A 22,799-nucleotide genomic window follows, 5' to 3' on the forward strand; every position below is an offset into this window, starting at 1 on the left:
ATCTTTTCTTCAAGAGGATGACCGGATGCCTTGTGCTTTCATGGCACTGAAGGCTGCTCCTCAGCTTGTGTCTGAAGTGTCTGTGTACATATACATGTCCTGAAGAGGATAAAGTGGGAGGCTTGGAATGGTAGAGAGTTGTTGAATCCAAGTTACTTCTTTCTTCAGGCAGGGAAGAAGGGAAATTTGGAACTCCAGAGGGTGTGTGCGTTGTGTCCACATGGATTTCAGGCACCATTGCCATTTCCTCATGTGCATTTTTTCCACAGGAAGCATTGGGATGGTGGAGGCCATGAAGCCCATGGTCCTGAGAAAGGTCCTGGCTGAAATATGCGATACAGGAATGAGGCCTGGAAAGAAGGCAATGCGCTCCTGAGCCTTCTGGGTGGGGAGGGAAAACCTTCAGGAGGTCTGTTTGAATCCTGCATTCCCAGGAAAATGTGGTCCTGTGAAGAGGTGAGGGCTGACTTTTGGTAATTTATAGTAAATCCCTGGGAAAGAAGGATGCAGATTGCATGGCTGAGATCCTGCAGTAGCACCTCTGGACTGTCTGCTTAGAAAAGAAGATTGTCTAAGTATGGGAAAGAATAGTTGTGTAAAATCTTACCATAACCGTAGATGTCCTTCTCTTCCATTTGCAGTATTCTAGGTTTGGGATTTCCTGCCCTCAGGCGACTCATACGTCAGCTTCTATACAAAAGCTTCAGCTTGGCTGCTGTAGTCTGTGTGGGACGTTACACATAGGGCCATAAACCAAGGGGCCTTGAATGTGACATCTGCATGCACAATCTTCAGAAGTTGAAGGCCAGCAGACAGAAAATAAAGTCCAGCAGGAGGTGTGTCAGTCGTTTACAGGTGTGTGACTTGGAAACCTAGTGAAATATAGGTAGTACAGGAAGGTACAAGACCTGGGGGGAGTGGTGGGCGGGAAGGAATACTGCAACATGGAAGAGAAGAACATCTATGGTTATGGTAAGATTTTACACAACTATTCTATGTCCTTCTATTCCTATGTTGCAGTACTCTAGGTGTGGAAGCGTACCACAGCTTAAGAGGATAAGAGGATGAGAGGGTGGTGGTAGATGCAGGGGGTTCTACAAGACCCTGCAGGACTGCCCCAGTGAATCCTGTCCTAGCTCTGGAAACTTGGTCCAATCTGTAATGCTTGGTGAAGGTGTGGATAGTGGCTCAGGTGGCTGCTTCCAAAATGGTTGCTGTGTCTAGGCCTTTCATGAAAGCCCTTAAATGGCCACAGCTATAGTGGAATGGGCCTTGATTCCCCTTGGGGGTTCCTTTCCGTGGTGAGAGTAGCAGAAGCAAACAGCTTTCCTAATCCAGGTTTGCTTGGAGACTGCCCTGCCCAGGGCTCTGAGGTGGAAGGAGACAAAGAGCTGGTTAGTCTTTCTGATGGCCTTGGTCTTCTCCAGGTAGAATCTAAGTTGTCTGTGCACATCCAGGAAGTGCAGTATCCTCTCCCCTTCATTAGCGGGTGAGGGAAAAAGGTGGGCAGATGAATGGATTGGTTAAGAGAGAGATCACGGACTACTTTAAGCATAAAGGAGGGGTTTGACTTGCAAGAACATCCTGTCTTTGTGGAAGACGGTGTAGGGGGGGGCAGGCGTTAGAGCCTGCAGTTCTGACACTGTTCTGGCTGAAGTGATAGTCACCAGAAGGACAGTCTTTCATGTACACATCTGTAAGGAGGAAGGCCCAGCAGGTTCAAGGAGATGTTGGGATAATTTCTCTAAGATGTAGTTAAGATCCGAAGGTGGAGAGAGAGGTTTCCCAATATATTAAATATTATTCCAGATTTCTGGATGATATATACATCATATGGGAAGGTGACCAGACCAATTTGCTACTTTTTATAGATTTTTTGAATAACAGTAGTGATTACTTAAAATTTACACATTCCTATAATAATAAAGGCTTACCATACTTGGATACTTATATTTACCATGATCAAGGTAAAATTTATTCAAAAATATATAGAAAAAGTACATTCTCCAATAGTTATTTGGATTATTCCAGTTGTCATCCCAATAAAGTGAAATACAACGTATTCAAAGGACAATGCATTCGAGCAGCCCGAATGGTATCAGACTATGATGAGATGAAAAAAGAATTAAACTATTAAAATATTATTTGCACAAAGAGGATACCCCAATGACATGATGAATGAAATTATTCAATATGTTATAGGACAATGGAATATCAAATATCTACCTTTATTGGGAGCAGGGAATATTTCCAACAACAATATATTTACTAAGAATTCAGATTCTAAATATGATAGAGTATGTATCCTACAATATTTTAATGGTGTGGATAAAATTAAAAGAATTATTTATAAATTCTGGCATATAATTAGTACCGATACCAACCTGGTTAGAATACTAGGTACTAAGCCAAGGTTTGTTTTTAAAATGGGAAGAAATATGAAAAGCCTATTACAATATAAAAATATAGATAGGAAAAGAAATATCACATATAATAGTAACATATGCAGGAAATGTGGATCATGCAATCAATGTAGCTATATGTCACAGAAAAACAAAATAATATTACAGAATGGACATAAAACCATTATACAAGCTAAACATGGAAATTGTAATACTAAAATGGTGATATATTTAGCTAAATGTGAGATTTGTCCAAGTTTTTATGTTGGTAGAACAGAAAGATGTATAAAGAAACGTATATATGATCATATATATAGCATTAGAACTAAGGACACGACGAATGCTTTATACCGACATGTGCATAGTAAAGGGAACGATCACAAATTCAAGTTTAGTATACTTGACATTATAGAAATAGATCCAAGAGGTGGTGACTTTAAGAGTATACTGGCATATAAGGAGGCTTGGTGGCAACTATGGTTGGATGCCACCACCCCACCTGGATTAAATGATAGTATATCAATAAAATCTCTACTATAGTATACATAGTATAGTCAATTCTTAGGTATTTTTAAAGTATATATATATTTTTTAGATATCGTTTAGACATTTTTTCTGACAGACATTTTTACATTGATATTTTTATAATGATTTTTTATAATAATTTTTAAACGATTTTAGTATTGTATATTATATTATATATTAGGAATTGCATAATCTATTGCATTTTATATTGTATATTATTATATATTCTATTAAACATATATCTAACTCTGTATATAGTATTATATAGTAATATGTATATATCTATAGATAATTTTTTCCAGTATAGATTTCATACTTATACCCTTAGACAGTCAAACTGTTTATCAGCTTGTTTTAGACGGTCTGTTATAGTATCAGATTTAGATTATATTTAGGCACTTTAAACCAATTAAAATAAAAAATATTTTTAATTATATTAAATTATATTATATTTAAAAAAATGGTCATGTTACAGAGGGATATTAATATATTATTATTTAAGTTGGTTTGATAGTTGACATAAGGATATGATGCATATTATGCATATTTTAGATATGTATGCACACATGTATTAAATGGATAGTATAACTTTAAGGAGAATGAATTTGGCGCCAATGAAGTTATTTAAACAAGCGCAACAATGTTAAATCTCAGTTCTGATGAAGGCCAACTGTTTTGGCTGAAAGCGCTAAACTGAGTTCGCATCTTTTTGAATTTATACATGTTTCGTAGTTTAGAGTGCGTTTAGTACCCTTTTGATTTTATACATGTCTCGTAGTCTAATGTGCGTGTAGTATCGTTTTGTATGTATTGGTTGTTGCCAACCCGTTTACCTTGTTTTTCGATAATAAACTGTGGATTTGTATCGTGGCAGTTGTGGGCACTTATTGGTGGAACCGAAGTTTTGCAAGTACTTGTGAGGATTATTTCTGATGTCTATAGTGGAATGGGCCTTGATTCCCCTTGGGGGTTCCTTTCCGTGGTGAGAGTAGCAGAAGCAAACAGCTTTCCTAATCCAGGTTTGCTTGGAGACTGCCTTGCCCAGGGCTCTGAGGTGGAAGGAGACAAAGAGCTGGTTAGTCTTTCTGATGGCCTTGGTCTTGTCCAGGTAGAATCTAAGTTGTCTGTGCACATCCAGGAAGTGCAGTATCCTCTCCCCTTCATTAGCGGGTGAGGGAAAAAGGTGGGCAGATGAATGGATTGGTTAAGAGAGATCACTGACTACTTTAGGCATAAAGGAGGGGTTTGGCTTGCAAGAACATCCTGTCTTTGTGGAAGATGGTGTAGGGGGGGCAGGCATTAGAGCCTGCAGTTCTGACACTGTTCTTCTGGCTGAAGTGATAGTCACCAGAAGGACAGTCTTTCATGTACACAACTGTAAGGAGGAAGGCCCAGCAGGTTCAAGGAGATGTTGGGATAATTTCTCTAAGATGTAGTTAAGATCCCAAGGTGGAGAGAGAGGTTTCCTAGGTTGTCTCATGTGCAGGACTCCTTTAAGGAAGAGCTTTACGTCGAGCCTGGCCAGCAAGGAGGGTTCCAGGGACAGGCAGGCTGATATGGCAGAGAAGTGTACTTTTACAGAAGAATAAGCAAGGTCACTTTTTATCAATTGACACAAGTAGTTCAGAACTAGGGGGACCTCGGCGGAGCTGACGTCCCTTCTCTTTTGCAGACACCATTTTGCAAATCTTTCCCATTTAGCCACGTAAGATTTTCTGGTTGTAGGTTTCCTTGCCTCCTTTAGGACTGAAGGCACGTCCTCTGAGTAGTGGTGTCTGAAAGGAATCAAAAGTTTATCACCCACAGATTCAGACACCACATCTGTACCTGTGGGTGTATAAGAGTTCCTTTGTCTTGTGACATTAGGTCCACCTTGTAGGGTAACTTGAAGTAATTGCCCTTGTCTAGTTTGTGAAGTAGGGGGAACCAGTGCTGCCTTGGCCAGTAGGGAGTCACTAACAAGATTTTTGTTTTGTCCTTCTGAATTTTCAGGATGACTTTCTGAATCAGTGGGAAAGGGGGGGAAGGCATAAAGGAACTTCCCCTCCCAAGAGATGCTGAAAGCATCCACTCTCCATGCTAGAGGGGAGTGGTCTTTGAGTAGAAGTTCTGCAGTTGCCTGTTCTGGGGGGAGGCAAACAGGTCTATTTGTGGAGCACCTTACCGGTGGGACTATGTCTAAGAAGACCTCCCTGTTCAGCATCCATTCGTGTTTAGGCGAGGAGGTCCTGCTCAAGAGATCTGCTTGGTGGTTGCCTTGTGAGGGGATGTAGACCGTCTGCAGAACTAAGTTGAGCTGGGAGGCTAAATCCCTTATCAGCAGGGACAGACTGCACAGCTGATGGGCCTTTGCCCCTCCCTGCTTGTTGAGGTATCAAATCACTGTGGTGTTGTCGGTGACAATCTGGAGCAATTGTGGAACCAGAAGGGGGTGAAGGTCTGTAGAGCTAAGAAAACTGCTGTCATTTCCCTGATATTGATGTGTCTGGCCTGAAGAGAGGGATGCCATTTCTCCTGAATCTTATAAGAGGCCAGAGTTCCTCCCCAACCTGAATCTGAGGCATCTGTATGCATAACTTGGGTTGGGGGGGGGGGCTGTAGTGGGAGCCCTGGGTTCAATTTCACTTGCTGGATCCACCAGTTGATTTCTGTTTTCAGACAGGGAAGGCGGGGGATGGCCTGCTCTAGGGGATTTAAGTGCTGGGACCAGGTGTTCCTTATGGGGCGTCCTTATGGGGTATCTGGCGCCCGCATTGGGCGCTTTCCCTTTTTTCCTGACATCAGCTAAAGGCTACAACAACCAATTAGCTAAAACAATTGTCAAAAATAAGAAAATTTGAAATCCAACAGACTACTTATCTTTAACATGCGACGTCTGTGAAGTGATCGCACGATGCGAATGTCACCTGCGACTGAAAAGTTCTGAGGATTCTGTATGCAGACGTCACATTTAAAGCCCCTTGGTTTATGGCCCTACATGTGATGTCCCATGCAGACTACAGCAAACGAGCTGAAGCTTTTGTATAAAAGTCAACGTACGAGTTGCATGACGGCAGGAAATCCCACACCTAGAATACTGCAACATAGGAACATAAGGACATTATATGGATGCCCTGCTGTCTGCAGAATGCCACCACTGGTGCTAGGCACTATGTGAAAACCCTTGGGGTGGTAGAAATTCCAAAGAGCAAGGCAGAAAACTGCAAATGTCCAGAAGTTGCAGGTAATCTTAGATATTTCCTGTAGCTGGGGTAGATAGGAATATGAAGATAGGCATCCATCTGTTGAGGTCATAAAGGGAAGATCAAGGGAAATAAGGTTTGTAAGGGTGAGCATCCTGAAAGAAGGTACCTTCAGGTAGGTGTCTAGGATGGGTCTTCAGGGGCCTTCTTACCTTAGTGCTAGGAACAGCCTGAAACAGAAGCAGTTTCCTCTTTGATGGATGGGGACATGATGGATGGTGCCTTGATCCAGAAGGTTTTGTAGTACTGACAGGAACAGTGGTAGTTGGTCTTTGGGTGGTTGGGTGATGCTTCTGAAAGGTGGTATTGACTCCCAGATCATGAAGTATCTTTTTTTATGACTGAAAGGGCACAAGACTCTTGAGTAATGTTTTCCAAGCAGGACTTGAAAGGGAGAGGCAAAGGGGAGGCGGTGCAAGGGGGGGTCCCATTTAGTCAGATGGACCCTGGCCTGTCTGGAAAGGGCCGTTTTGGAGGTGGAGTTTGTTGGGAGTCCTAAAGGACTGTTGCCTCTTTCCAGACAGTACAGTTGTGTACACTTACCATAAATGTAGATGTTAGAGGGTATTCACTGTTGCAGTCATCACCTGTGGGTTATCCCTGCTGTGGTTAGCCATCGGCCAGCCTGAATAACGGAGTCAATGTTTTTCTGCGTCGGCTGCTGTCACTTGACTGACATCAGGTTGCCAGTGCTATAAAGCAAAGCAGCAGATGACATTACATTAGTTTTTCTTGCCCTAACCAGTCAGGAGCCCCCAGGATATATGATAAGAGTGACCTGGTGGCAAAAATCCAGCATAAGAAGCTTATGTCTCCCTAAGAAAAGAGAATATAAGGGGGAAAGAAGAGAGGAAAACCAGGACTGCAACAGTGAATACACTCTAACATCTACATTTATGGTAAGTGTACACAACTGTACTATGTTCTTCATGTTTCACTGGTGCAGTCATCACCTGTGGGAGGATTCCCAAAGCTGAGGACGGAGGTGGTAGGATTAGTAATAGACCTCGGCCAGGGTCAGCATGCCCTGCAGAACCACAGGTTCCATAGTCGAAGAGTCTAGTGGCATAGCGAACTCCGAATGGGTCTCGGTTGAGGCCTGCAAATCCATAGAAGCGGGCATCAAGGGGTGCGAAAGCACCTCACAGAGTACCGGCGAACTGGTGACTAGCTTAGCGGAAGCATCGTTGGCAGCTTTGGATCTATGCGGTCTGTGTCTGTCTTTATCCTTACATTTTTTTTTCCGGAATATCTGTAGATAGATGGCTTACCAAAGCCATTTCGGAATACGGAGATCGAGAACAAAAGAATTTAGCAACAGAGAGAGCCTGACGACAGATGGTTCGGGCACTGAACAAAGCACAAAACCGACAGCAAGGTTTATCATGCTCTGGGCTTAAACAGGTGCCGCAGTAAGAATGAAAATCTCTGTTTGGTATTCGCTTTCCACAGGCAAGACAATTGTTAACTTTTTCTGACATTGGTTAGAGCAAGAAAAAAAGCATCCCCAATGGGGTAACTTAGCTTTAGAAGGCTTCAGGATTATTTAATTTGTAAATGAAAATTCAGGTAGCGGCTGACCAGCACTTGCGAACTGCTTCGGGCTCCTCAGCAAGAAAGACTGGGGTAATGGTGTCGGCTGCCTGTTTTTATACCTGACGACCTAACGTCAGTAATGGAGCGAATGCAACCGACGCAGAAATACTAAGTCTCTGGTATTCAGGCAGACTGAGGGCTACCTGCAGGCAGATAACTCAAGTGTGATGACCGCAAGAGTGAAACACGAAGAACATCGGGGAATATATAGTCTTGGTATGTAGTGATTTTTGTATATCATTTGATGAGCATGAGGAATCCTTTTTGTTTTCCTGTACAACATATCCAACACCTCTTTTCGGCCAGTCAATCACCCCAAAACTAAGTTAGGACACGAAGAATAAAATTGGGTTATTGCTTGGACTTTGTTCCTAAATGGCAAAGCTGTTTTCAGCATTAATTTAAGACTTCTAAAATATTTTGCACCAAGTTTTATTCACATCTGTTCATGTTTTCTTGTTGATCCTTCATCAATTCCCAAATATTGTATACACTTCCCTCTTGCTCAAGTTTTTATATCACATTCCTGTCCCAAACTGATGTTTTCTTGGTGCTGCAGCTTTCCCACTTTAAAGGCTGCTTTTGCACATTAATCAATACCAAATGGCATTCTTATGCCATTTGAAAAAGTTTTAACTACCTGCAGTTGTGCTTTCAGTTCCACATCTGATGAGCTATAATATTTTAAACTGACAAAGAAAGATGACAAGTCTTAAAACTTTGTAGTTTTCTAAGAACCAAATTATAGCCATGGCCTAAACTGTTAAGTACACAGCTTAATGGGTTAAGGGCAAGACAGAACAGCAACGGTGACACCCTGAAATATCGCCCTTTTGAATGCTCATCCCTGGAATAATTTGTCCTTTATCATGGCTAAATTGCAAAGTGGTCTGCCAGTGTCTCATGGTCACTGTAATGTAACTGATCAGTATAGGGTGCATCTTATCTTATTCATTTTAAGCACTCTCTTATCCATGAATATGGAATACTGTCAAACGCTTTTTTGTAATCAATCCATGCCATACTTGGATTCTTCTTTTTAGTTTTCCATTATGACTTTATTTAGCAACAAATGATCCTATTACATATGACTTTCTTTTATTACCCCTTTCTTCTATTGCCATGATTGAATTTTCTTCTAAATGACTATCAACCATCGGCATCAATTCCTGTGGATAGTTTATACTTCATTGGAAGGCAAGTTACTGGTCTATAAATTTTAGGGTAGCTTGCAGGTTCACTGGAGCAGGAGCATTTTTTTCCTGTTGTTAGCCAGGTTGGTGCCTGTTCAGGGTGCACATATAAATAGTTCTTACTCATGGCCAGATCTTTGTGCAAAGATGTTAATATTTTTAACCAGAAGTTAGGCACTGCATCTGGGTCTGGGGTTTCCAATTGCAGGCTTTTCTTAACTTTGTTTCAATCTCTCTAGCTGCTACTTCAACCCATTTCATATCCTGTACCTTTAAACTTCTTATTCTTTTTACTTTTTCTATTCACATAGCATCTTTGTTATGTTCCACAGGATCTTCATAAATACTTCAAAACAAATCTATTTCTTCTTTTTTTTGGCGGTCTTTCAATTCCTTTTACCTCGTTTCCCAACTCTCTATAAAACTTTTTTGGGTCATCATCAAATTGCTTATTTTGTACTTTTCCTTTACATTTATTTGTGTATCTTCTAAGTTTTTCTGCCTGTGCTGATATTTTTAGTTTATTATTCGAGATAGTGCATGTTAAATCCAGATCCGTTATGATACTGTGCATTGCTATTATCACATCTTTCGGAGTAGTTTTGTTAATCTGTTTGCTCTTCTACACTTTTCTAACAGTGATATTTCTCTTCTTAATTGCTTTATACTTCTCTCTCTGACACCTCCATGATGGTATTCTACTACTATTATCCTAATGTAAACAAAAGTAGGTTATTGCAGGATCTCCAAATTAAAAGACCTGTCACTCCACCCCACATCAGTTTGTGTGAACATCTCATAATATTTGCTAACAAGAGTTTGAACCTCTACATAGAGTTTTTTTTAGAACTGGATATACAGGTCAGCAGGACAGAAACCTGGTCTCAGAAGCTGTTTCTAAAATGTCAGCAAATTTTTAGACAGATTTATTCACACATCTTTCACATATTTTATTAGTTATGTCACAGCCATCCAAAATATTACTAAGCATTTTACAACTAGTACACGCCGTTAACAAATCCCTCACTATCAAACCTTCCAAACAGCACTTTCCCATAGGTTCATAGGTTGGTACTAGGCTATCAGCCCTAGGGCCTATACAAGCCTAGCCATAACAATTCCCTGGCTATTTCTTCCCACACTATTTACTTCCCTGGACCCCTGTCTAGCAGGGCGACTGACGTGATCCCCGGGGTGAATTTCCTTTCGCCCATTATTATCCAGTTCTGTTGTGCACAAATAGTATTCTGCAATATGAAACGCACTATTGTTCCTTATTACTCTATCAACTTCACAAGCCACTACATAGTGAGATCCTGTGTGTTTAGGGTCTTTTATACATTTGTTTTTGGAAATGCCAAATAGTACACCTTAGAGGCAAATTCATCAAGCACAGCTACTATATTTCAAAGAATACAACTACTTGCATCCTCTCACTTAATAGGCCAATTTTCCATACGACCAAGAAAAATCCTAGTTGCACTTCTCACGAAAAAAAAATCAAAATGGATAACTGCTTCTTCCTCTCCCCCATTAAACACACAGAGTAGTGCAGTGTGTCTCTCCATCACCGTACTGTCATTCACTGTAGCAGCTTCTTAAATAAGCAGTAGTTAAAGGAATATACCATTGGCCTGAAAGAGGGCACAGAGAAACCAGAATGCAAAAGAAATGAAAATGTGTTTCAAAATAAATCCAAATGAGTGCAGGTCTTTGATGCATAACCCACCAGCTAGATCTCTTTCACATACAACCAACAATAAACAAAGTTTCAGAGCTTCAGTTTGAAAGTCAAAAGAATATGCAGTAAGAGGAGTGTGAGGACTGCAAACTAACATTTTAGCACAGAGCTTGCAACATAAAGCAGCTGCTTTTTTTATTTTATACTTAAGAAAAATTGGGAAAATATAAACAGTGGTCACAATGCACCACTTCACAAAGCATCAACTTAGACTTTTCTAAGGCAAAGAAAAAAATTGAGACCTAAAGTTACTGAAATCCTTTTAAGTAAAACTAATATAAACTTCCAATGCATCCCAGCAAGAGAAGAGCTAGATTAAGTGTGGAAATGTGTCAACAACCCACCAGCCTGGCCCATGATTGATGAAGAGGAGGGTACTGTACCAGTAACCACCATTCCTGTGCTCATATTGTATCCACTACTGCCTGTGTTCCACATGTTTTCTGATGGAGAACTGTAGTGAGATCCTGGAGGAGGAGATGGAGTTGCACCTGTATACCTATGAAGAAAAAAAAACACCAATTAAAAAAGCATCTATAGTCTTGGATGAAATATTTTAATGACAAATGAAACATTTGCATATGCTAAACACAACGCTCCTGCAACTGTCAAATATGCAAACAAACAAAAATGCTGACCATAGACCAGTTCCCATGGAACTGAGGGATGAAGCCCTAAACACAGCTAGGCTCCTAATGGATCTGCCAGGTAAGGATTGGTGCATCTATTGTGGTGGCTGACAAATACACTGCCACAATCCCTCAAAGGATGGGTGGTGACGCAAATGCTCAGCATGCGGGTAGATATTCAGCTCACTAAGCCACTGCCTGGTAGTAATATTCAATGCAGATGTGTAGGAGCATGCACTCACATGCTGAAGGTACTATGGGGCTTGTGGTGAATTATTTTAATTTTATTTAACATTTGTATACCAGGAAAGTCCGACTAAATAATAAAGCCAATTTTCAGAGGAGGCCTGATGAGAAATGCTCCAAATGTATGTCTTTGTAATGTGTGAGCAAACTGGAGTACCCAGAGGAAACAGACACGAATGCAGGGAGGACAAGCAGACTCCATACAGAAGGTACCTCACCTGAGAATTGAACCGGAGAACCTCTTGCTGTCAGGCAACAATGCTACCGCTGCACAACTGCGTCATCCAAGAGCTGTTCCTGGTGAAACGGATCTAATGCTCCTCCACTGCCCAAGGGTGGCAATTAGGTCAATACAAATGCCATCACTGAGAGGGATGGTGGTGAGGGCATAAAGTATAGTCATTACTGTCTGAATGATAGGTTCTATCTGCCATAGGGCTATACTAGGTTATCTAGCCTAGGGCATTTTTTTGGACTACCTATAGTTTTGTTTTTTACGCCATTATTTGCCTATGGGCTCTTTCGAAAGCAGCTGTGCTGTGTTTGAATCGAGTAGTGGATCTAAGTATCTCCGATATATATTCTTCTCCATCCATTGGAACAAGGCCAGCGAACAAGGGCCTCTGCTTTATATACGGTCACATATTCCGGGATTTTATTGGTTTGGGTCTTGAATAATATCCTTATCCACGTCTCCAGGCCCTAGCTTCTGTCTTGTAAGTCTCCCATTAGCCGGCTCGCTCCGGATCTAGATTTTTGAGGTGAAGTATATTCATCATTTGACATGTTTTTGTATTTGAGGCAAAAATGTCACCCTGAGTCAAGCGGTAGTGAGTGAAGTGACTGAATAGAGCTGGAGTTCTTTCGCTTAGGACTACATAGGGGACAGGTTGTTTGAGACCCTGGTGAGACTTTTTGTGAACTCTCCAGCTGCTGCTGCTGTGTGGGTCAGATACATTCCGAATGGGGCATTGTACTCAATCATTGGTCTGATGAGTGATGGCTCTCTTTGCACATCTTCTTGCCCTAACATAGTGTGAAATTCCCAGCTAAGGGCATGAATGAGCCATGTTTAATGGGGGGTTGACTGTTGGCAGGCAGAGGGAAAAATCCTATGAAAAATAAGGCCGACCAAACAACTGTGGTTTACTGTGTACATGTTGCCTCAAGTATTAAGCTTCTCCTGACCCAACCTCTCTCTTTTCTGGCCCAAATCACTTTGGATATTTCTACTTTCACACAGCCTTTGTACCATCTCTCTTTCTGAATTACTATTTTTAAAGACAAATTAAGCTTCTTAAAGCTGTGAGCTGTGCCCCTTACTTCCACCGACTTATCTCATCATTGACTTCCTTTTGCCCCATTTTCTACAGGAGGTTGGAGGTATTATATCTGCTGCCACTATCTCTCTATTCAATGCCATGCTCCTGCCTTCTTTGACACTCATGCCTGACTGTTGCTGGATGCCTTCATTTCCTCTTGCCCTTTTCCTGTCTGTCCCAAACCATCTTAACCGGACTTTCTGCTTTTCTGCACAGCTGTCCAAACCACCATAATCTGTTCTTTGACTTTTTCTACAATTAGAGCGACTTTGGCTTCTGCTCATATACACATTTCTTCGACGTCCCATAGTGTGCACCCTACAATCCATCTCGGGTACTTAAATCTCCATTGCCTCTAGCTTCCTCATCTGCTCTGCCTTTATTATTCAGGTTTTTGTACCATACAGTGTCTGTTGCACCACTGTTTTGTACACCTTACTTTTCAGTTTCTTTGACATTGTCACATACTATACCCAACAGTCTTTGCCAGTTGACTGCAGCCTTTGATTCTAGCTTTGGCCTCCTCATTCAGACTTCCATTTTCCTCAACCACTGCTCCCAGATACATGAAGTTAACCTGCTCTACTATCTTCCCGTCTATCTGATATCCCCCATTTGCTGCCATTATAAACTCTCTTCTATGGACTGAGTTTCATCCCACGTGGCTTTAATTTTGCATTCCATTCCTACATCCTTTAATGAAGTTCTTGCTGAGAGTCTGCTTGTAAATGCCACATTGTCTGCACACTGCGACTTTGCTAATCTACTCCTTCCAACCTGTTTGCTCATGTAGTCCATTACCAATAAGGACAGTAGTGGGCTTACAGGTGGACTTGGATGCGCACCCACTCCCACTGGAAACCCCTCTGACAGACCGAACACTATTCATGCTTGAGTTACTGGTCCTTGTACATAGCTTGCACTAATTCTTCCAATGTTTCTGGGACTCAGAATCAAGGCAGGAATACCCAGATCAGCTTTCGTAGGACCCTGCCATATGCTTTCTCCAAGTATAGGAATGCCCAGTTTGTATAATGGTGAAGTAACAGTGCAGAAACCAACCAATAAACACTAAAAGCACTGTAGAAAGGAGATGCCCAACACCGGTCAGCCACAGAATAGATCCAAAGTTTATTTAATGCGATAACTTTCCAAAATACATGTAACGTTAAACGCTTAATGAAACAACGCGTTTTTCGTCTAAAACTCAGACTTCTTCAGACATCAATAAAACTTCATCTGGTCTGATGAAGCAACATTAAAGTTGTGAAAGCGCTTACCGTTTGTCTTCTGCAATAAAGTACAGTGACTGATTTCAACAGTGCTTTTAGTGTTAATAATGGTGAAGGTCTTCACCTCTCATACACAAGGTTTGATACTGATCTTCGGTCAATGCCAGTTTGCAATTTGCATGCTCTTCCTGTCTCTCTCTGAGGTTCCTCCCACCTCCGAAAAACATTGAGTACTTCCATCTGCACTGGGCAGGGCTAGCCACTCTGTGATTCTTTTCTTCTTGTAGTGTGAATACCTAGAGCTGCAAGTCCGTTTGAAAAATTTTTGAGAAAACTGGAAGATTTATGAGATGATTAATGGAGGATTAAAAAAACAACCTTAAGGAGGAAAGAGAAGTTCGTTTTTAGAGACACACTGTCATTACGTAAAATTAAGTATATAGGCTTTGAGGATTATGCATGCAGCTCTGAAATTCTCTCAGCAGAAGTGGCAGCCATCAGGAATAAGATCTTCCAGGATAAAACTTAATATTCACTTTTGTAGCAGGTTCAAATGGAGGGCCCATCAAGGCTTGCACAAGAATGGCAATATCCCATGGAGGGATTGGATCTCCGAGCTGAGGCTGGAGTAAGAAAGCACCTCAGACAAAGGCCTTGAACAATCCAAGGGAAGCTATGGGTGTATGATTTTCTCCTATGTGAAATGAAGTGGCAGCTAACTGAACTTTAAAATAAACGAATAGCTGGCAGCACTCTGAAAAGATGAGTGAGGATGAGTAAAGTACAGCTGTGTATACTTACCATAAATGTAGATGTTAGAGTGTATTCACTATTGCAGTCCTGAATTGTGGGACTTTCTGCTGTGTAAGCCTTTGACCGACCAGACTACCAGAGTAAAAATCTCCCTCCTCAGGCTGACAGAGATCCTACCCAACGTCAGTACACTTGGGTACACAGGGAGCCAGCAGACGCCGTAACAGCAGCCTTTTCTTGCCCTAGAGGGTAGGGGCCCCAGGATGAATAATAAGCAAGGGTCTAAGACAAAGTAGGCCAGGCAGGGGGAAGACAGAAGCAGGCAAACTACTACTGTAGGCAAACAGGGAAGAAGGAGAGAAAGAAGACTGCAACAGTGAATACACTTGAACAATTTCAAGTATGGTAAGTGTACAACTGTATTGCGGTTTTTGTGTTTCACTGTTGCTGTCCTGGTTTGTGGGATGATTCCCAAAACTGAGATGAGGGCGGAAGGAAGTTTACAGAGAGGAGGGGATTCTCTGCAGGATGACGGTGCTGAATCCTACTCTATATGCCAGGAAAAGGCTGATATAAAGTGGTAGTGTTTGTTAAAGGTATGCAAAAATGACAAGGTAGCAGCTTCCAAACTGTCTTTGTAGGGACTCCCTTTAGGATGACAAAAGAGGTAGCAGTGGCCCTAGCAGAGCAAGTCTTGACAGCTTCAGATGGCATTTTACCATGATGGCTATAGCTAAAGGAAATAAAATGAGATATCCTCTTGGAAGCTGTTTGGAAACTGGCTTCTCTTCACAGCCACTAGCAAAGGAGACGCAGCTGGTCTGATTTTCTTAAAGATTTAGTTCTGTCAAGAAAGTAGCGGAGTTGTCTATGTACATCCAAGGAATGAAGGATTTTCTACTCCTGATTCTGATTGGGAAAGAAGTTGGGCAGGTGTATGGCTTGATACAAGGATAGTACAGTTTTGTACCTACCATAAATGTAGATGTCCGATAGATATGCAACTGCAGTCATAACATATGGGTTGTCCTGCCTCAGGCAGCCCTCGGTCGGCCGAATTCCAAAGTCTGGGTCCGGCGTCGGCTGGTGTCACCTCCTCTCCGACGTCACCACGGCTGGAGTATAAAGGCATCGGCCGACGCCATCTTCTTCAGTGTTTCTTGCCCCAGATGTCAGGTGCCCTCCTAGGAAGGCTAAATTTGGTAAATGGATAAAAATAATCCCAAACATGAACAACAGTAATAAACAGATACACCATAGGAATACCCCCAGCTAATGGGAAAAGGGGTAGGGACCCAAAAAGAAGGATACAGAGGAGTAGGAGGGAGGGAAAATCTGACTGCAGTTGCATATCTATTGGACATCTACATTTATGGTAGGTACAAAACTGTACTATGTCCTTCAAGAATGCAACTGCAGTCATAACATATGGGTTGAATACCATAGCCAAGCTGGGGGTGGATGGAACTAAGATAAGGATGGTGTAGCTAAAATCCCCTGCAGGACTGCCGAAGCAAAGCCTGCTCGGGATCTGGAATATAAGGGCAGGTTGTAGTGCTTGGTAAATGTATGCACGGAGCTCCATGTAGCAGCCTCTAAAATGTCCTTTGTTGCCACTCCTCTTAGGAAAGCTGTGGAAGTGGCCATAGCTCTGGTGGAATGTGGCCTAATATTGGTTGGCACACCTTTTCCATGGAAAGAATAGCAGAATCTGATGCAATGTCCAATCCATTTTGAAATTGTTTGTTTGGAGATTGCTTTTCCTTGCGCTCCAGCAGCATAGGCTACAAACAGTTGGTCAGACTTTCTGGTGACCTTAGTTCTGTCCAAGTAGTAATGTAGTTGTCTGTGTATGTCCAAAGTATGCAGTAGCTTTTCCCCCCTATTTTGAGGATTGGGGAAGAATGCAGGCAGGTCAATAGCTTGATTTAGAGACACCCTGGAAATAACTTTGGGCATAAATGTAGGATTGGTTCTTAGAGAAACTCTGTCTTGATGAAAAATGAGGAAGGGGGGCACTGCCACGAGTGCCTGTATCTCCAAAACTCTTCTTGCAGATGTGACTGCCAAGAAGAAGGCCGTCTTCCATGAAAGAAATTGCATTTCTGAACTTGCTGCTGGCTCAAATGGAGAAAGAGTTAATTTTTCCAACACATAATTGAGGTCCCATGCAGGTACTGGCTGTTTTCTGGGAGGTTTGATAATCTTTATTCCTCTTAGAAACTGTCTTAGCAGTGGATGAGAAAACACTGGAGGGTCACAGTTGTATTTTGCTGAAATTGCTGAGGCATGAATCTTTATTGAAGAGTATGAAAGTCCAGTATGAAGTAGTTCTGCCAAGTATTCTAAAATCTGAGTTATACTCGGTAATGCTGTGTCCTGACCCCTGCTGGCATTCCAAATGCTGAATCTCTTCCATTTGGCTGAATATGTTTTTCTTGTGGAAGGTCTGCGTGCTTCCAGCAGGATTTCTTGAACCGATTTTGATAGTTAGGTGGAGAAATCATGTTAGCCTCCAGGCTGTCAGATGTAATGATTTCAGGTCTTTATGTACAGTCCTGTAATTGTGCTGTTAGGAGCAGGGGCCATAGGGTCAGAGGCCATGGTTTGGTCCGAGTTATGGTCAATAGCAATGGGTACCAGTGCTGCCTTGGCCAGTCTGGAGCTATCAAAATACCTGTTGGTTGTTCTGCTTTGATCTTCAGTATCACCTTGGTCAGCAGAGGCAGAGGAGGGAATGCATACATTTTTAGAGAACTCCAGTTGAAGGAGAGAGCATCCGTCTTCCAGGCTAGAGGATGGTGAGTCCTTGTGCAGAACTTTTTCAGGTGATGATTTAAGTGGGAGGCGAAAAGATCTACATCCGGTCTTCCCCATGTCTTTGTCAGTTGACAGAAAATGTGAGGATGCAGCATCCATTCGTGTGGATCCATGAAATTTCTGCTCAGGTTGTCCGCCAGTACATTGTCCTTGCCTGGTACAAACTGGGATTGTAAATGTATCTTCAGGCTCAGGGATTTTTCCCAGAGAAGCATTGTTAGTCTGCAGAGGGGATAAGAGTGAGTGCCTCCCTGCTTGTTTATGTACCACATGACAGTGGTATTGTCTGTCCTTATCAGTAAATGCCCTTGTTGTAGTGATTTTTCGAAAGTCTCGATTGCATGCATCACTGCCAACATTTCCTTTTGGTTTATGTGCAGATGTCTTTCCTTTGGGGTCCATTGCCCTTGAATGCATCTGTCCTCCATGCGCCCCCATCCATGGTCTGAGGCGTCTGTTGTAATCATTTGGCCTGCTTGAGGTCTGTTGAAAGACATGCCTTTGTTTTGCTGACTGGCTTGAGCCCACCATAAAATTCTTTTGCAGACATGGAATAAGTGATTTTGTCCTCTAGGCTTTGGCTGTGTTGAGACCATAAGTTTTTAAATACCATTGCAGCTTTCTCATATGAAGTCTTGCCAAAGGTATCAGAAGGATGCAAGATGCCATGAACCCCAGGGCCTGCAGGATTTTCCTTGCAGTCAGCTGGGAGAGTTTTGCTAGGCCTTTGAAGTACTCTGGTAAATGCTGCTGTTTTTCCTCTGTGAGGTAGGCCATTTGGTTTTCTGTGTCCAGTTTGGCTCCTAAGAATATAATCTGTTGGGATGGCAGTAGCTTTGACTTCTGAATGTTGACCGTGTATCCCAAGGCCTGCAGTAGACGCATGACATAGTCCAAATTTTCTTTTAAGGTTTGTTTGTTGTCTGCTTGTATGAGACAGTCGTCCAAGTAGGGGTATATTTGAATCCCCTGCAGTCTGCAGTGTGCCACTACTGATGCCAGGCATTTCGTGAACACTCTGGGCGCAGTAGATAAGCCAAACGGCAATGCTGAGAATTGATAATGCTCTGTCCCTGCAAGAAATCTGAGGTATCTTCTGCAGCTTTGTCTGACTGGGACATGCAGGTATGCCTCCTTGAGGTCCAGAGTGACCAGCCAAGACCCCTTGCCCAGCATGGGAAGGAGTTGCTGCAACGTCAGCATTTTGAACTTTGGCACTATGAGAAAAGTGTTTAGAGATGACAAGTCCAGTATGGGTCTCCATTTGTTTTCTTTTCTTGGAACAAGGAACAGCCTTGAATAAAATCCCTGGGCCTTGCTCCTGAGGAGGAACCCTTTCTATTGCTTTTATACTTAACAGCTTGGAAACTTGAGAGAGTGCCTCTGCCCTTTGATAATGTGGCAGGATTGGCATGCCTTGTCTTATTGGTAATGTGTGGAAGTGGAATCTGTAACCCTTGTCTATCAAATCCAGAATCCAGTTGTCCTTGGTTAAGATATGCCAGTTTTGTGAGAATAAGGATAATTTTCCGCCCAAGGGTGCTTCTCTTTGAACCTTTGTAGGCGGAATGAAAATCAAGTCATTGCGATTCTCCTTGTGGTGCAGCTGAACTGTCTGTACCACTTCTTTGATTTGGAGGTTGCCATTGGCGTCCCCTGTAAGATCCTCTGTATTGCCCTCTACCTCGAGCATGTCTGCTTTTTCCACTTTGAAACTTGTCTGAGCCGGGGAAGGACCAATTCTTTGAGGGCCAGTTTCTGCTGAATCTGGGTGGATGAACCTGAAGGAAATCCTTGACTGTCTGTACCGACTTTGCTTTTTCCTCTACGGATTTCAATACATCTTGTGCATTAGCACCAAAAAGCTTCTGTTTTTCCAAAGGTGCATCAAGTAACTTTACTTTAACATGGTCAGGCAAAGACTGATCCTTTAACCAAGCATGTCTACGTATCACAGCCCCAGTCATAGCTGCCCTACATGAAGCTTCCAGTGCATCATAACCACACTGAAGAAAATGGTTATTAACCTGCTGAGTGTTATGTATATGATCCTGCAATGCCTTTTTATCAATAGGCTCAGGAGAGGCTAACTTTTTCTGTAAATCATCCAGGAGAAAATCCTGGTACTGAAACATGTGAAAAAGGCAATTTAGTGACCTCATGGCCAGGGTAGTAGAAGTATATACTTTTTTACCCCATCTCACCAGAGACCTTGCTTCCCTGTCTGCTGGCAGTGGATTTTCGGCAGAGGAGGTAGCCACTCCCTTGGGGCCCTGTGAAATAGTTTCTAGATCCACAGAGTGGGCCTTAAAAAGGTGCTTGTGAGTGTCAGGGACCCTATAATATCTGTCCGGCTTGACAGGAGCCGGAGGAAGAGAATCAGGGTTAGCACAGGAGTCAGAGAAAACATCATCCAAAACATCCATAACAGGTGGAATAGCTAAAGGCCTGTGCTGGGGAAGCTTGAGGAAAGTACGAAGCCTTTTCCTGGAGTCAGAGAATTCCTGACCCTGCCATAGAAAATGTTCCCTCATGGAATGCAGGACTTCACCAAATGAGAAATCCTCTGGAGGGAGGCAGAGGGAATTGATTCCTCAGCATCAGAGAGCCTCATAGGCCTGCAAGGATTCTTCTTGGGTATCAGAATGTTCAGAATCCCCAGAGGCTTCATCTGAAGAGAGGTCGTCCGCCTGCTCAGTTCTGGGCCTTTTCTCTGCAGGTGGCTGAGAACCCTCCGGATGAGGCTGAGACCCCCTGATAAGGGAAATAAGATTAGCAGCCAAAGACATGATTTGCTTATCAGAAGAAGGGGCCTGGGCAGTAGGTCTAGGATGGGCCTTAGCCTGACTGGCGGCCTTAGCACGTGCAAAGGCCTTGATGGACATGGATACAGGCGGCCTAGCAGCCCCACGTGCAGGCGTAACCTTGTCCACAGAAATGGTGTCGGGCAGATCCAGAACTTCGGTTTCCGGAGGAAAATCAACAACCGGCACCAGAGAGATCTCCGAGACCGAAGGTCGTGTTAACGCTGTGTCGTCGGCTTGGAGCGGTAGATTTACCACTTCCGAAGGAACCGGAGCACTAGCAGAGGGTTTGGGAGTAGCATCAGTAGTGGACGCGGGCAGAGGATGTCAGTCCCGGTCCTTGCGTTTTTTAGCAGATTGGGTAGTCGGATGATCCGACAGCATGATATACGCAAAAGATTCACCGAAAAAGTCCTCAGTGAATTCTGCCCGGCGCCTGAGAGTGCGCTTATTAAAGCAGGCACAGGCAGCACAGGCCGAGACGTCATGGTCTGGGCCTAGGCAAGGAAGGCAGAGAGAATGGAAGTCCTTATGAGGTATTTGTTTACCACAAGACAAACAATTATTAACTTTCTCAATTTGTTCTGACATCGGCTGAGGCAAGAATAAATGTTCCCCAACGGGGTACTTAGCTTTTAGATGACTTCGGTACTGAAAACACAGGAGCTGACCGGCCGACACTTGCGAACCGCTTCTGCTTCGGGCACCGCGCGGCAAGAAAGACTGAAGAAGATGGCGTCGGCCGATGCCTTTATACTCCAGCCGTGGTGATGTCGGAGAGGAGGCGACACCAGCCGACGCCGGACCCAGAGACTTTGGAATTCGGCCGACTGAGGGCTGCCTGAGGCAGGACAACCCATATGTTATGACTGCAGTTGCATTCTTGAAGGACGTGTCCGTGACCACCTTGGGTATAAAAGATGGGTTAGCCTGAGGGATACTCTGGGTGGAATATGAGAAATGGTTTCACTGCCATGATAGCCTGCAACTCATAGACCCTCATAGTTGAGGTGATAACCAGTAAAAGGGCAGTCTTCCAAGTTAAAAAGTTTAAGTCAGCAGAAGTTGCCAGTTCAAAGGAGGTAGGGTAATTTTTTTCCCAGAACAAAATTGAGGTCTCATGGAGGTATGGGTTGCCTCCTGGGAGGTCTGATGTGGATTACTCCCCTAAGGAATTGTTTCAGCAGGTGGGGGGTATAAAGATAGGAGGAAATACAGTTGTGTACACTTACCATAAACGTAGATGTTCGAGTGCATTCACTGTTGCAGTCATTACATTTGGGCAATCCGCTGGGAGGTTGCCCTCAGTCGGCCTGATTAACAAAGTCTTGGGTCCTGCGTCGGTTGCTGTCCATGACGTCAGGGATACAAAACATGCAGCCGATGCCATTACATCACTTTTTCTTGCCCCAGATGTCAGGTGCCCCCCAAATGGGGAGCAAAATATATATTTATATTTATTTGGAGAAAAAACAGGGGGCTGGAGGGAGGGTAACCAGGACTGCAACAGTGAATACACTAACATCTACATTTATGGTAAGTGTACACAACTGTACTATGTTCGCCGTGTTTCACTGTTGCAGTCATTTCATTTGGGTAGAATCCCAACGCTATGGTTGGGAGGATGGATTTATACAGCATTAGGAGCAGCTGAAAGCCCTGCAGGACAGCGGTGGCAAATTCTGCTCTGGATTTAGAGAAGACAGGTAAATGGTAATGTTTGGTGAATGCATGAACTGAGCTCCAGGTAACAGCTTCTAGAATGTCTCTGGTAGGAACTCCTCTGAGAAAGGCTGCAGAAGTAGATGCAGCCCTGGTGGAATGAGATCTGATCCCCTTGTGGACAGGTTTACCATGGTGCATATAGCAGAAACAAATACAAAGGCTTATGCATTTGGAAATAGTCTGCTTTGAAATAGCCTTTCCCTCTGCCCCTGCAGCAAATGCCACCAGCAATTGTTCAGATTTTCTTAGAGATTTTGTCCTGTTTAAGTAGAATCTTGTCTGTGTACATCAAATGAATGCAGAATCCGCTCACCCTTGTTCTGTGGATTTGGGAAGAAAGTTGGCAGATGAATGGTATGATTAAGGGCGACACTAGATACCACTTTAGGCATAAAGGATGGATTGGTCTGAGAGCCACCCTGTCCGGGTAAAAGATAATAAAAGGCTCCAATGCCATAAGAGCCTGTAGTTCTGAAATCCTTCTACCTGAAGTGATTGCTAAAAGAAAATCTGTTTTCCAAGAGAGAAATTTTAGGTCTGCAGTAGCATCTGGCTCAAAAGGAGGTAGA

This window comes from Protopterus annectens, chromosome 9.part0 (genome assembly GCF_019279795.1).
Source record: "Protopterus annectens isolate FY-2018-M chromosome 9.part0, PAN1.0, whole genome shotgun sequence".
NCBI lineage: Eukaryota > Metazoa > Chordata > Ceratodontiformes > Protopteridae > Protopterus > Protopterus annectens.